Source organism: Channa argus, chromosome 8 (assembly GCF_033026475.1).
Source record: "Channa argus isolate prfri chromosome 8, Channa argus male v1.0, whole genome shotgun sequence".
In the NCBI taxonomy this organism is placed as follows: Eukaryota; Metazoa; Chordata; class Actinopteri; order Anabantiformes; family Channidae; genus Channa; species Channa argus.
In genome coordinates this window covers 6,392,992-6,407,720 of record NC_090204.1, presented here as the reverse complement: position 1 = coordinate 6,407,720, position 14,729 = coordinate 6,392,992, and positions in this window count along the sequence as shown.

Genomic DNA, 14,729 nt, shown 5'->3' with positions numbered 1-14,729 from the left:
TACTGAGCTAAATATCACTTCATTTCACAATTTTTTCATTGCAACACTAGCACCCTCTCTTACTGAATTCCTTCCCTCTGCGCCTTCCTTCTCCTGTGCTATTCTGTCTATCTGCGTACTGAATCAGCATTTCAGAGCAGCATGCCGCAGGCCTGCAGAGAGGCAGACCATGGAGTTAATTATACTCCCCCAGATACTCAATCTCTCCCATATCCCCCTCTTCTGTAGTTCTAGCCTACCTCTCTCTCTCTCTCTCACTTTTCAATATATATATGTGCTGGAGTCAGTTAATGCTGCCATTTAACTTTCAGTCCCACCACAATGCCCATCATTATTATTCATAACATCCTAATAACATTTATTACTTTATTAAAAAAAATAGAAATTAAATGTGATGCATTTTGAGGCATGTAACAAAATTATATAACTTAAAAATAATTGCATTGCACATTTTTTGCAAGCTACATTTTCCAGGATCCGTTTACCATAGTAAATGTATTTGGCACAAGACAATACGACCAAGTAGGCCAGAATAATTCCCTTCTTGCAGTTTCTTTTTGTGCTGTTTCCCTTTTCATTTCCCCCCACTCCTTTGATTCTTCCTCGGTTAGTTTTGAACCCAGGCATTCATGCCTCAGGTGGAGTGTGAAGCCAAACCTCTCATGGTTCTCAAGCATCGTAGCTGTCTGATATTCTGCTGTTGTGAGTGAGGGGGTTGTAAGCTTCGTCCTCTCAAGTGTGAATAGGGTGCACCACACCAGCTGCAGCTACAAAATCCTGTTCATCTAGTTGAACATTTAGTTTGCTTGCCACAAGTTAAAAAACAAGCCATGAGGAGTCATCCCTAAAGTGTGAGGGAGGGGGATACTCTGGATGATCCTGCTCTCTCTCTTTACCCTCTCACTCAGTGCAGCTGAGTGCAGCTTGAATTCTGGCAGGCAGAGCTGCGCTGCCAAGCTCTTACGGTTCATGTGTTTTGCAGAGACAGTTTTACAATTTGATAGTTATGGGACACAGAAGGTTATCACACAATACCAGTAGAGGCAAATAATTAAACTCTTTCAGCACATGATCCACACAAATGCTTCCAAAGTCATGAACAAAAAAGGCAACTGATACATTTAGACTCTTAGATTTACACAATGTGTTGTTTTAAAAAAAGGCTGTGTAAAATAGTTACTCCCATAGTAAAGTCTTGTAAATCTAGAGCAAGCTGGTACAGGTTTCCTGAGAGTAAAAGAAAATTAGTTTAAAATGAGTTAGGAAAAGTGTTCAAATTCTACTTAAACCTTCAAACCCAGAAAAAAGAACATTTTACACTTTTGACACATTGATGCACAGTAAGAATTATTGGGTGCTGGAGAAGAAAAAGCCAGCAGAGAAAAAAATAACCAACAGTGTTTTTCTGAGTTGTGGATCAGTGAGGCAGTATTATCCACCCACAGACTTCAGTTAACATGAAGAGAGAGGAAAGGCCAGCAGTGTACCAGCAGCAGAGGAGGAACTGAGCACTGAGTCGGGGGAGGAACAGCCTAGAGAATTTCTAAATTAATATTCGGATTATTGTTTAGTGTATGAAAGGAGGCTGCAAAAACTGAGCTCTTACTACGCGTAGAGGGAGACTTCTAAGGAACAGCTTCATTATGGCTTTGCTACTCGATTTCCTGCACTTCTGCTTACTCTCTCAGAGCCTGTCTGTCTCTAAACCACACTGCATCAGTGTGCTTCTATTTTTCAAAAGGTTTTAAATTCTTTTTAAGCCACCATATCAGTTTCTTGGATTAGCATAATTAACTAGTCCTATGCCTCCCATTTCTCCCCACAGCCAATCAATGGCGGGGTCTGGTTGTGAAGGCCAATAGGGTGATGAATGAGGGAGTGATCGGCTAAGGACAGAGGTGTCTGAAGGGAGGGAGGGGTGTGCAAGTACGTTACTGTCCTGTACTGTCTCATTATCAGAGGGAAGCAGGTGATTAAACTAGAAATCCTTTTTTTTTCACACATTGAGACACTCAACATGTATTAAATACAGTTAGGCCCATATAGTAATTGGACAGTGACAGAAGGTTTGGCATTGTGGGTTTGTACACCACAACAGTGGATTTGAAATGAAAATCATTAAGAATAAAAGTGTAGCCCTTTTATTTAAGGGCTCTGTTCAAAACATTGGATGACAAATTACAAATTCTGGTTTTTAATAAATATTTGATTTAAATTCATTTATAGTCAATGATGGCCTGAAGTCTGAAACTCATAGACATGACCAGATGCTGGGTTTCTTCTCTGGCAATGCTCTGCTCGGCCTTTACTGCAGCTGTCCTCAGTTCTGCATCTTCATGGTGCATTTTACCCTTAGTTTTTCCTTCAAGATGAGAACTACATGCTCAGTTTGAGTCAGGCCATTTCATGGTATTTTGGTTTTCCATTAGTCTACAGCTTTGTACAATATAGGTGAAAATAGAAAAGACTTATAGAAAACACTTATTACTGTAACTTTTTTCAGGAGTCACATCAGCAAGTGAACATGTTCGTTTAGCAGCCATACATGCCCGCACCAAAACACCACCTGCTTCACAGGTGAGGGCCAGTTTTTCCCTTGTCCCAAGATGTTGCAGCAGCACCAGTAGGACAAAAACATAAAAACATTCACCTGACACCCATCATCAAAGAAGAGACAGACAGGGGAAAAGGATTAGCCCAAGCCCAGGATTTCCCCTCATATAATCCACCATTTTAGCTTTATTCCACCGACAATGTGATATTTAACCCTGTAAAACAGTGGAGAGAATTGCTGGCTCATCCACAGCATAGCAACACTAACATAACTTTGTTTCTGATGCTGACTCAGATATATTTTATCTTGGTTATGGAGTGTGCACACACAATTCTGGTTTCTTAGACTTGAACTTGACTTACACTTTTTTACACAAAAAAGGTTAAAGTCAGCCTGTGCAATTTTACATAAATCAGTAGCGTCTACAAGTGGACATTTTGGAATGACAGAGGATAAAACATAATTTAACCATAAATAAAGTCAACAAACAAAATCTTCAGTTAAATAGAAATCTAAATTACTGAGCCTAGGTGTGCTGAGGTGAGAACAGGTTTATTGTACTGCATTTCATTCACAAAAGGAGGAGTATTCCTTATTTTCAGAGCTTTAACGTTTTGCTTTTAAGTCTAAAGTCTGGGCTGAGAGGCTGCAATTTATTGCCATTCCACAGTTAAAAACAGTCCCACAGCGGTGGCATTGCAACAGCCTGTTGCAATGCCACCGCCTGTCATTATTATTACCCCTCCACTGCACAGCAACAGATAAACACTCTTTAGGGAAATGGAAAGCAAACACTGATTTAAACACATAACTCTGGAAGATATTCTCTTGATTTTATTAGATTTTTTTTGCAAAAAAATTCCCAGAATGAACAGGAAGAAATTATCAAAAAAAAAAACCTTTCTCACTCTTTCCTGCTTCTTGATGAATGAATGTAATTATCTCATTTCCTCACATGCCTGATGTGCTGCTGTGGTAAAGACTCACATGGTACTACTGTATGACCTCATTTATGGCTGTGCATGAAGTATTACATCACACCATTGCCATTGGACTCTGAATCTGCCACTTCATACTTCAGCTTACCTCTTTATTTTTGCTCTGCCAACAAGAAACTGTGATGCACATTGACTTCATTAATCTCTTTCATGTTCTTATATTTCTTTTTCTTATATTCTTTTATTTGTTTCCTTCTGTACTATGTTCCTACACCTGTGGATGATAGTTCAGGTAAAACAGCAGGGACTGCTGTGCAAAATGTTTAGTCTCTTGTGGCCTCCTCCCATTGCTGTTGCCTGTACCTTTGAGCTCTCCTCTTCACTTGTCTGTCTAACCCTAGGGGAATCTGGTTTGTTGTGTTGTGTTGCTAAGCTAAGGAGAATAATTATCCCCATCATTACCTGTGATTACTCTCTGTGGAGTTTGTGCCTTTCTGTGTGAGTGTATGTGAGCTTCAAGACAGAATAAAGCATGGTTTGGCTGGGAGGACTAGGTAGACTTTTCCCAATTATTCAACTTTATTTACATTGTAGATCAACATCCGATCAGCAGTGGACATCAAGAACACATTTTTCGAACTATGGAGAACACGAACTCCATAGTGTGAGCATCGAGATGAAATCTGGAGTGACAGTTCCCGCATGTAATGTCATTTGGAGCCGTTCTTGAGCTAGAAGTAGAGCACATATTTTAATATAGGGAAGTACGAGGGAAGTTTAATGGCATCATTTAGATGTACTGCTCAAACTAGGAGCAAACGAGGCAAGTTCAAAATCAGTGAAGGCATCCTTTAAGCATTATGTGGTGGTGGTTGTGTGCAGGTATTTAGTTTGGCTGGTAGCTCGGTGTCCATGAGTAAGTGAGCGTAGTAAAAAATCCCTTGTAATGGAGATGGTCAAAGGTCAAAGCCTCGGCCAAGACAAATAATGAAATATTCACAGCCCGATGTAGAAATCCATCTGAGAAAGCAAGAAGAGGCTGCAGGCATTGCTTTCAAACCCTCGTGGATTCAGCCTGTCGTCCACCACTCAGCATCACTAAGTGTAATGGGAGAACAGCTGAATTCATTAGGCTCAGATTGACCTGCTATGACGAGCAATTTAGTTTCAAACACAGTTAGGCACCTGCGGGAGAGAGGAAATTAGCATTTTAAATAGGGACAATTATAGGCCAGGCCAATGTGTGTGTCTATCCTTGTGTCTAGCTACACACAGAGACGTCTCGCTTCAACTGATTTACTTGTGTAACACATTGCTGTAGTTTATGCCATTTGAAATATTGACACAACATGATGCTATCCACTCACGCCTCAATGGACTTTTTATAAATAGAGTACCGGTGCTGAACCCAGCTGGAGAGCCCTTCTAAGAGCACTTGAATCTGACACAACAAAGAAATCACTCTTCCTACATTTAGCTGGCAGGCCATACATTACAGTTACCTGTATGAGCATTTAAATTACATATGGCTTTGATATGATAGTTACAACACATCAGCATTTAAGAGACACAGACTAGTGCTGAGCACATAATTGGTTCCTTTGAACACAAAACCTATGTTAGACTATGCACGAGTGGTTTAGCAATTTTTTAGAGACATTAGTGACTTGGTCACCCGTTTTTTTCTCTCATGCCACCATTAGGTTGGCATTTGTTGGATTTGATGAACTTTCTTATTAATTTTAAATTTGGTACAGACACTTGTGATCCCAAAATGATAAATTCAATTTCCTTTGACCTTTAAGTCAGGTTAAGTTTAAGTTTGTTGAACACTTGCAAAGCTAATGACATTCCTGTCAGATGCAGATACTTACTTTGTGTTTAGTTCTTATTAACAAGTGTCAGCAGGCTAAAATATGATTGTGAAAACTTTCAACATTATTACTGCTAAACATTGTCAGTTGGAGCAGGCTGGCATATGCTAATAACAAAGCTGCTAGTAGTCTTCACATACACAAACACACACACACACATACACACACACACACACACACACACACACACACACACACACACACCACGACACTCACATGCACTTGATATAATGCCTTTTATTGATATTTTGGGAGGCTGTAGGCTGTGTGTTTCATTGGTTCCACCCCCAGTCCCAGCTATATGTGTCTCTGGGCAAAGTGTCTCTGGGCAAGACACTGAACCCCCAAGAGCCCTTTCCCATCCCTATCTGTGCAGTGCTGGTCCAAGCCCAGTAGAAATTGGGGAGGGTTGAGTCAGGAAGGCCATACGGTGTAAAAACTGCCAGATCAACATGTGGACAACAAGACAGAATTACATCTCAATTTATCTGTTTTATTTTATTTTTTTTGGCCCACAGTTACTAATAAGATTGAGAGTGTGTGTGTGTGTGTTTGTATGTGTGTTTGTAGAGCTTATATGAATAGATTCTACTCACACTGCATTTCACTACAGAATGCAAATTCTCTTCCTTGTGGTGGCACTCACTTTGCTAAACCCATAAGCAGTTTTGGCTGCAGTAATGAGTTATGCCCTCCCTATTGTTTGGAGTAAAGGAAAAATGCTTCTCTTCATTCTGTAAAAGGCCAACAAAGCCAAAGAGTAACATAAATAAATGCGATGTTTCTTTCTTTATAGCTGAATATTCCACTTTATAGGAGACCTCAGAATGTTCTTTCTGGTACAGCCCCTATTATATGTTCAGCAGAGGAAAGAGAGATCAAAGATAAAAGCTAAGGTTTTATACAGTCTTTCATTGGGGGGGCTGGTGGCTCAGTGGTAAAGCATTGGGTTGGGATGTAGAAGGTAAAAGATGCAGAAAATAAAACAAAATGGGAGGGTTGTGGCAGGAAGGGCATTTGGCGTAAAAACACATGCCAAATCAATGAGCAGAACAAGTTCCACCGTGGTGATCTCTGAAGGGACAAGCCAAAAGCCGTAAATCTTATATACAGTCTTTTATCAACAACTGGAATCTGAATGTTTTTTATTTAAAAAATAAAAATTCAGCACAATTAAGGCATAGAATAAAATTACGAAGGTGTGTGGAACATTTCATTTAGAAAGTCCAAAAACTTCACTGCAAACAAGGGTTAGAGGGATTTTCATAGGCATGCACCAAACACACACACACGCACACACGCACACACACACATGGAATTTCTTTGGCAGATCTATAACAAAGCATCTTGGTGAAAAGGGAATGACCCATGTGGAGGAGACGAAACAGAACCATATCTCTTCTTGTTCTCTCCCTTTCTTCTCATCTTTTACTCTGCTCATGTATTGATCCAAAAATGTCTGTTTTTAGCTGCAGCCTCTAGCATGATATCTGAAATCTTTTTTATTTTGTTTCTTTTAGGTTTTCGGTTCATTAAGAAATGTTAAAAAAAACTGTTCATGTCATCAATTAATGTCAAATATAAATGCAAATTCTACTTATTTTGCTCCATAACATGAACAGTTTCTAGCTTCTTGGGTTGGGTTTTTTTTTTTCAATGGTAGTATTTACACCATTCTATTCAGGTGGAAATGTGTGCATATGTTCAGGTAGATTGTAGTAAGAGACAGAGTAATCTGCTCTTTGTGATCTGTTGGGAAGCAATAAAGATCCCAGCCAAACTCATCAGGCCACAAAGCACTTGGACAGGAGGAATAAATGGGCTGGAATTTGTGCTGGTGGGAGGGGAGGCTTTACATAACACATGTCACACAAATTATTCAAATGTTTTCTCTTTGCTTTACTCTTGTGTGCACACAGCCTAATGTTGTCCATTTCAGCCTTAACTGCTGGACCGTGTGTGGAGCTTCAGTGAGGTCTGTTGGTGGGTGTGTTTCATCTGATTGGGCTTCTGTTCAGCTTTATTCAGTGTCTTCTGAAGGGTGTCAGACTACCCCTCTACCTGGAATAGGATCAAGAGGCCATCACTCACACACACACACACACACACACACACACACACACACACACACACACACACACACACACACACACACACACACACACACACACACACACACACACACACAGCTACTATAAAATGCTGAGCCTGCAGTTTCTTAGAAAAGGCACTTGAGAACCTATATGTGTTTGGACAAAAATGCAAGGTAAGCATTAATGCATTGCATTTCTTTGAGGTTGAACAAATGACCCCGACTGTGTTTTTTGATGCAACGGGGCCCATTTTGAGCATGAGACACTCTGGTACACAATAAAGCCTTCTCCGTCCTGCTCAGGTCCTCTACATCAACTCTCCTCCATGTCTGAACCCCCTATTCAGTAACCAAGGGGCTTATAAATGCTGCACACACACAAAACATGATTTAAACATTTTTATGGTTAGAATACCAACTAATATTATAAAATAATGCTCATGTTAACATATTATTTCATGTTTGTTTAATGTGCCCAGAAAAAGTGTGTATTCAAACAAGTAAGTTGTTAGCATTATTAAAGTAGGTAAAGCATCAGATGATTTCTTGACCTGGAGCAGTTGCCAGGCAACCAGCAGAGACTCTATGAAGTTACTGCTCCCTTTATTGAAGATGGAGCCAGACTTGTCATCTGACAGGGGTATCTAACTCTTGACAACAGATTTAAGTGAAAATGTTCCACACCCATACTCACAGTTTGTAATGATGTCCACACATGGACACGGCTGCTTAACTGATTATAGCAAGATGTTTCAGATGACTTCAGGCTTTTTATTGTTATTGTTAGTATTGTTCGATTCCAGACAGATTCTGAGGTATTTGTTTTGCCTCCACATTGTGACTGGTACCTTCATGATCTTCTTGCAAAATCTCAGACAAACACCCATTTTTCCTTCTTAAACACAAATGCTGGTGCAAATTGGAGAATAAAACACTTTGTGTTCATGGAAAGACACAAATAATGATGACTTCACAGAGTTAGTTTGAGTCTCTGTCAAAACAGCAAATGTATGTTGTTATTACGAAAGGAATTAAGTTGTATGTCTCAACGTTTTAATTTGACACCTCAGTGGAGCACCAGAATAAAAATCATGATACTTGACTTGAGACAAAAGGAGAAAGCAGAGAGCAGAATAGTAGTAGGAGGAGGGGGGCTGGGTAAAAGACATAATGAGACCTCATTAAGGCTAAAACCACACACACAGTGAGCATGATCAAGTCAACTGTGTGTGTGTGTGTGTGTGTGTGTGTGTGTGTGTGTGTGTGTGTGTGTGTGTGTGTGTGTGTGTGTGTGTGTGTGTGTGTGTGTGTGTGTGTGTGTGTGTGTCACTCAGAGCAGATCTAGAAAGCCTCAGGGAGGTCTAAATAGGGAAACAGAAAAGATTGAGGTGGGGAATTCGCAAATCAAAATGTCCAAATCGGGAAAGGTGCCGACAAGAGCCACCATCTTCAAAGGGGAACAATGGCATTGTGTTGGAGTGTGTGAGTGGGGAGTGGGGGGTTAGTAAGAAGAAAGCTGGGCCAGATGTCTGCCAAGAGGGGGGCAGCTGAAATGACCTGAGAGCAGGAGGGAAAGACAACAGGAGGTAAAAAGAAGAATGTGACAGTTCATAGGAGGAGGGGTGTATTTACGAAGATATATGTCACAGTGTGGGGGATCCATCCAAGGGATGAGGTTATGTTGAGAGAGGTGAGGCGATAGAAGTGGGTGGCTCCTTGGGGGCAGTCCTTTAGTAATGAGGTGTGGTCTCAGAGGAAGATGAGCTCTATTACAGGAGCGCTGAGCTACTATTCTGAGGTTTAATCTGAGGCACAGAGGCTGGTTCACCTTCTCCTGCTGCCCAGCACAGATACATGCTCTGCCTTTGACAACCTGCTGAATTTAAATGTGAGAGAGCACTAAGATCTTTGAGATTGGGTAAAAAAAGAAAAAAAAAATCTGTGATCTGAGTGGGATGTGTTTGTTTCTATCCCTGTTCCTTTACCCCTTTCTTGTGTTTTCTATTGTCATCCTCCTCTTCCTGTCAGTCTGCTCTGGGCAGATGCAGGAATCCTGGTTTGAAGGTGATCATCTGAGTACCCAGACATCACAGCAGCCCTCATTTCTCTACGAATTCAAAGGTTCAGTCCTGACTGGAGATTTACCATCAGACCGCAGGTCAACAAGTCAGCAGATCGAGGTCAGAAAGCCAAACGTCTGCCCATGATATTTAACCATGATCTTGTATTTAACCTTGGGACACAAACAGTACTGTGAAACTCTGAAAATAATACAAACTTTAGGTTAGATGGAAAAATGTATTGTAAGTTTAGAATTGTTGGGAATTTTACACAGTGCCAACACTGTTGAAACATTTTCTTTTTCTTGAGTAAATAATTTAACTAATTTGTCAAATTTCTGTGTGAAGACATTAAACACGTCTTCTTATGTAGAATAAATGTGCATTAAAAGTGGAAATGCAAAAAAAAAAAGGAACTATTCTCATATCTGAAATGAGGGAAATGCAGTAAGACATACCTTATAAGCTCAACAAACATGCCGCCTAATATAAATTGAAATGTTTCAAAAGTAATTCTACCCATAAAAATGCCTCTGGCCCTATTGGGAGGTGATGTTTTTGTTTAGTTTGCCCTGCAATGAATGTTATAAGAGTTGCAATCATTCATTTAGCCAGGAAAATTGTCAAGTAGTTTGTTACTATTATTGCTGCTGCTGCTTCAAAGGAATGGATGAAGTTTAATAAGAGAATTTTCAAAAAATTCTCAAGACAGACATTCACACTTTCAATGACATTAATTGTTATTTTATTCATTTGAATAAATCATTTAATTATATAGCGTTGATTGCCATCATCAAAAACTTAATTAGGTCACGAGACAGTCAGGAGAAATCAGCAAAAGAAGTGTCATCAAGGATGTTTTAGGAATGATGTACAGCAATCTGGGAAAAGGAAACTAAATAATCTCAAAATGTTTTTATGTTCACCAGTCCACAGTTGGACAAATTGTCTAAATGGAGACCATTTAGTTCTGTGGATGTTCTCTCTAGAAGTGGCCACCGGTCCAAGATGGCTCCTAAGATACAATGCTCAGTGTTCAATAAGTGAAAAACCAATCGAGAGAAACATCTACAGTCCAAAGGAATCAGAGCTGGTTAACATCTCTGTTTATTACTCGCACAACAATTGTGCACAGATCATAGAGCATGGTTGCATGCCTCACGCTGCTCTACACAGCACGCCATTTCCCAACACTACGGGCAAGATTTTTGGACGACCGAGGAAACTAACACTGATATGTTTGCAAAAAACATGCAGCACTATGTAGCATGGAATAGGAAGTGCACTCAGGCATAGAACTGCACTCAGATATGAAGTGGAATGTCTTTGGAGAGGTGTTTACACTAGACTTAGCTAAGCTGAAGCAGTTCTGTGAGGAAGAACAGACTAAAAGTCCTCCGGAATATTGTGTAGGTCTGATCTGCAGCAAAAGGAAGCTCGTATTAGAGGATATTAATCCAAGGGTTCACTGACTTTTCCCGCATCAATTTAAAGGTTTTCTTTTAGGTGAAGATCACATTTAATGATCAATACCGTACCGAAAACTACGCGATTCCAAAATAAAGTAATGAGGGTTTTCTAATGGTGCACACATCAATAAAACATCAATAAAACATCAATAAAAGCAGAGGAGTGTAAAGTTTAACTGGTGAAAAGCTTCCTTGTCCTTGTTTTTCTGCCTCAGTGTGTGAGCGTGACCTGGTGACACACTGAGCTGTCAGGATCGATTGAGGCTCCTCAGAGCTGGCAGCAGAGAGCAGGACTGGCATTCTGGCATCAGCGGGCCATGTCTGGTCTACCATCCCACCATGGAAAGCCTGCAGCAACAGTGATGCATCACTAACAAAGTGGAGCTGCAGCACACACAGCACACACACACTTTACCTTCTTTGCATTTGCACAATTATATGCATAAACACACATTTTACACCATTAGCTGGGCTGCTGGGTAGAACCTGTGCAGTACATGGATACACTTCCCTCCTGTGTGTCACTCTCTCTACCTCAATCTGCTTTCCCTCTCTCTCTCTCTCTACATTAAGTTCCAAGTGAAGACAGCTTCACTGCAGCATCTGACCCATCCTGGCAGAGGTGAGGTTGGATACTAAAAACCCCTGTTCCTGCCAAAAAAGACCAGAAGAGATAAGGGAGAGAACTCAAGTAAAGGACAAGACAAGCAAAATCTGGAGAAAGAGAGAGTAAATATAAGCAAACAGGAAAGGAAACACTGAGTCCACGGGAAGGATGGACAAAATTGACAACGTGAATAAGGTTGCAGTTGCACCATGAAGTGCGTCTCTTTTCTTCCCTTCATCCATCCCTTGTACAGAGCAATGGTGTTTGTGCAGAGGCTAAATCAATCACGCCTCTGTCCTCCTTCCCCCTCATCCTTCATCCACCCACTGCAGTGTGTGGATGAAAGGATGGACAGAATAAACCCAAGAAGACACATAAAAGATCAAAACAACAGCCATTGGTATAATTTTAATAAAACTAAAAGATAAAATGTCACTTAATATAAGTTACTGCGGTTTTGAAATGGCCAGGATTACCAGTCACATACAGAACTTCTGTGTGAATTCATACAATAATACAATAATAATGTGTTCAGTGTGGGTGTGTAGGAGTGTCTCAAGCCAAATATGAGAGAGCTATTGTGAGTCAGACAACCAAGTTTATAGGCCACTGATTGTGTTCGTTTCTAACATACACTAAGTGTTTAATATTGATCTAATTATGAAACATCAGTGTCTTGTAATCACTCTTGTAATCTGTGTCTCATTCTACTAGTAACAACTGGGGCGTGTTACAAAAGGCGCTGGTTTGCCACTTTTCACACCTGATGCTGTTTGTATAAAAACCACCAAAGCCTCTAAGTTTGAACTCAGTCAGTGCAAAGCACAAAGAAAGATTACAACTAGTTCTGGCATATTTACAGAAGTGCTTCGCTAATAAATATAGATTTAAATAAATGCTGTCTTCTAGTTTTAATCTTACTATGTTTAATAGTCTGACAATGATTAGTTTTTTCTACCTTCTGATCGGCTTGTTTCCTAGTTAAATCAGTTCTTTTGCACATCTCCTTTTACCTCAGGAAGGTCATGTTTGTTAAGACTTTCTTTTTTATTATTGCTAGCTTTTCACCTTGGGTTTTTTCCTTATTTTATTTGAAGTCACAAATATGTGTTTACCTGTTGTTTTGCTGTAGTCACATTTCCCACACCTCTAAGAGTCTACAAAGGTAGTGAGTGTTTTTTGCTGAAGCCACAACAACATAGTTAAATAAGTAAGACCTACGCTAGAAAATGCTTCAATTTCCAGTCGAGACTCACAGTTATTCTTTCTACTGTAGCAAGGTCATCTACTTATTATTTTGTCTTATGTGGTACAGCTGTGTCTTTCAAGCTCCACGTAAGGGCAGGCCAGCAGAGGGAATCCTGCTTACAGCCAAACTCTCCTTCACTCCCACACAATGTCATCCGCAGAACGGCATTTATGATAGGAAGTGTTTCTGTGCATGTGTGTGTGTGTAATCTCTCAAAGTGGGGTCATGCTAAAAGTGATACATAAACAGCTTAGTGCGTTTTGGATTTTCACCTCTCCTGCTTCTATTTGAAATGTTTAAACATGGTTTTTAGAGATCTCTGCAGCCCTGCTGTCAGTGGTGTGTACAAAGGATGTAAAGGATGTAAAGTCTAAAGAAGGAAGGAGCAACAAAGTAGAAAATGCTCATCTTTCCTCCTGGAAGGCAGTTTTGTACTGCCCTTGTTGCATGTGTGTGTGCAATGATGGGCTGTATTATTGACTTATTGCATTAGATGGTCTCTGTGCTTCATGCTCACGCTCTAACATTGCCCTCAGAGAAATAACGGGATCAAACTTAGCACACACACTCAAGCACACGCCCACATATGCACAGTAATACTTATGTGAACACAAAATGTTTCGTCTCTTCCATCACCGTTGTGCTTCTGGGTTTTGCGTTCTTAGTGCTGTATACTTTTACCTACAGGGATGTCAGTCACTTTTTCTGTCAATGGATTTAAGCCTCTGTATGCGGTCGTTCCTGTCTCCCTCATAGGAAGCTTTAAGAAACTCCAAAGCTGTGAGATCCAGCAGGAAGAAATTCGAGGGCTGTGTAAAGGATTAGAACCTGCTCTTTGCCAGTGGTAGCTGGCAGTTGGCAGCACAACTGAAATGAAGAGAGGAGGGAGTGGAAGCGTGCAGTGCTGTGAGCCAAGCAGGTGGGAACGCAGGGTGTGAGGGCAGATAAAGAGAGGAAACAAAAGCTGTCAGGTGAGACAGGGGAAAGTCACCTGTGAGCCTCTGCTTCCTGCTACAAACTTTAAGGCCCTGACCTGCCCACTGTGTGTGTGTGTTTGTGTGTGTGTAAAAGTAAAAGGAATGTCCAGTATTCTAGATATAACAATTCTTATAATATTTAACAGAGTAGTTTTTATTCATCTAAGAATTCCTGTCGTATTACAGCACAAGAACTCAAATCATTTCTTCTTCAGTAGAAAACTAACATTCATCCATTCCTGGTCCTTAAGTTCTTTATTGCTTATGATTCATGTCGTACAAAACTAAAGACATAAAATAACAGAGAACAGACAATGTATATAAGTAGATATTTAAATATCAGAAATCCCATGGTGGGCAAACACACACACACACACACACATGCACACACACACACACACACACACACACGCACACACATACACAAATATAAACTGAGGACTGTGTAGGTCTTTTACGTTTGAGGATGTCTGTAATCTGCAGCTCTTACAGAGAGCTATCACAACACCTGTGATGTCTGATTAGCAGGATATTGATGTTTACTTTTCTGCGTAAAACTGAATGAATGTACTAGCTGCACACACACACACACGTAAAGAGATTGCAAGAGAAGGGGAGAAGTTACAAAGCAGCTGCTCCCTCTTATTCATCCCTTTCTTACACAAGTCACATCCTGAACACAGCCCTGGGCAATGATTTGCTGAGCACAGTGTGTGGATTTTTTTGAATTCCTCACACACAAAACATACACAAATATCTGCACTGACTCCTCTAAATTCACACACAAAAAAAACCCCAGCTGCTTCAAAGATCCACTGTCAAACAAGTAAGCTGAAGCAAATATCACTGCAAAAATGTCCCTCAAACTTCTACCCTCCTCTCACAACTGATTACGCAGTGCCCTTTGTT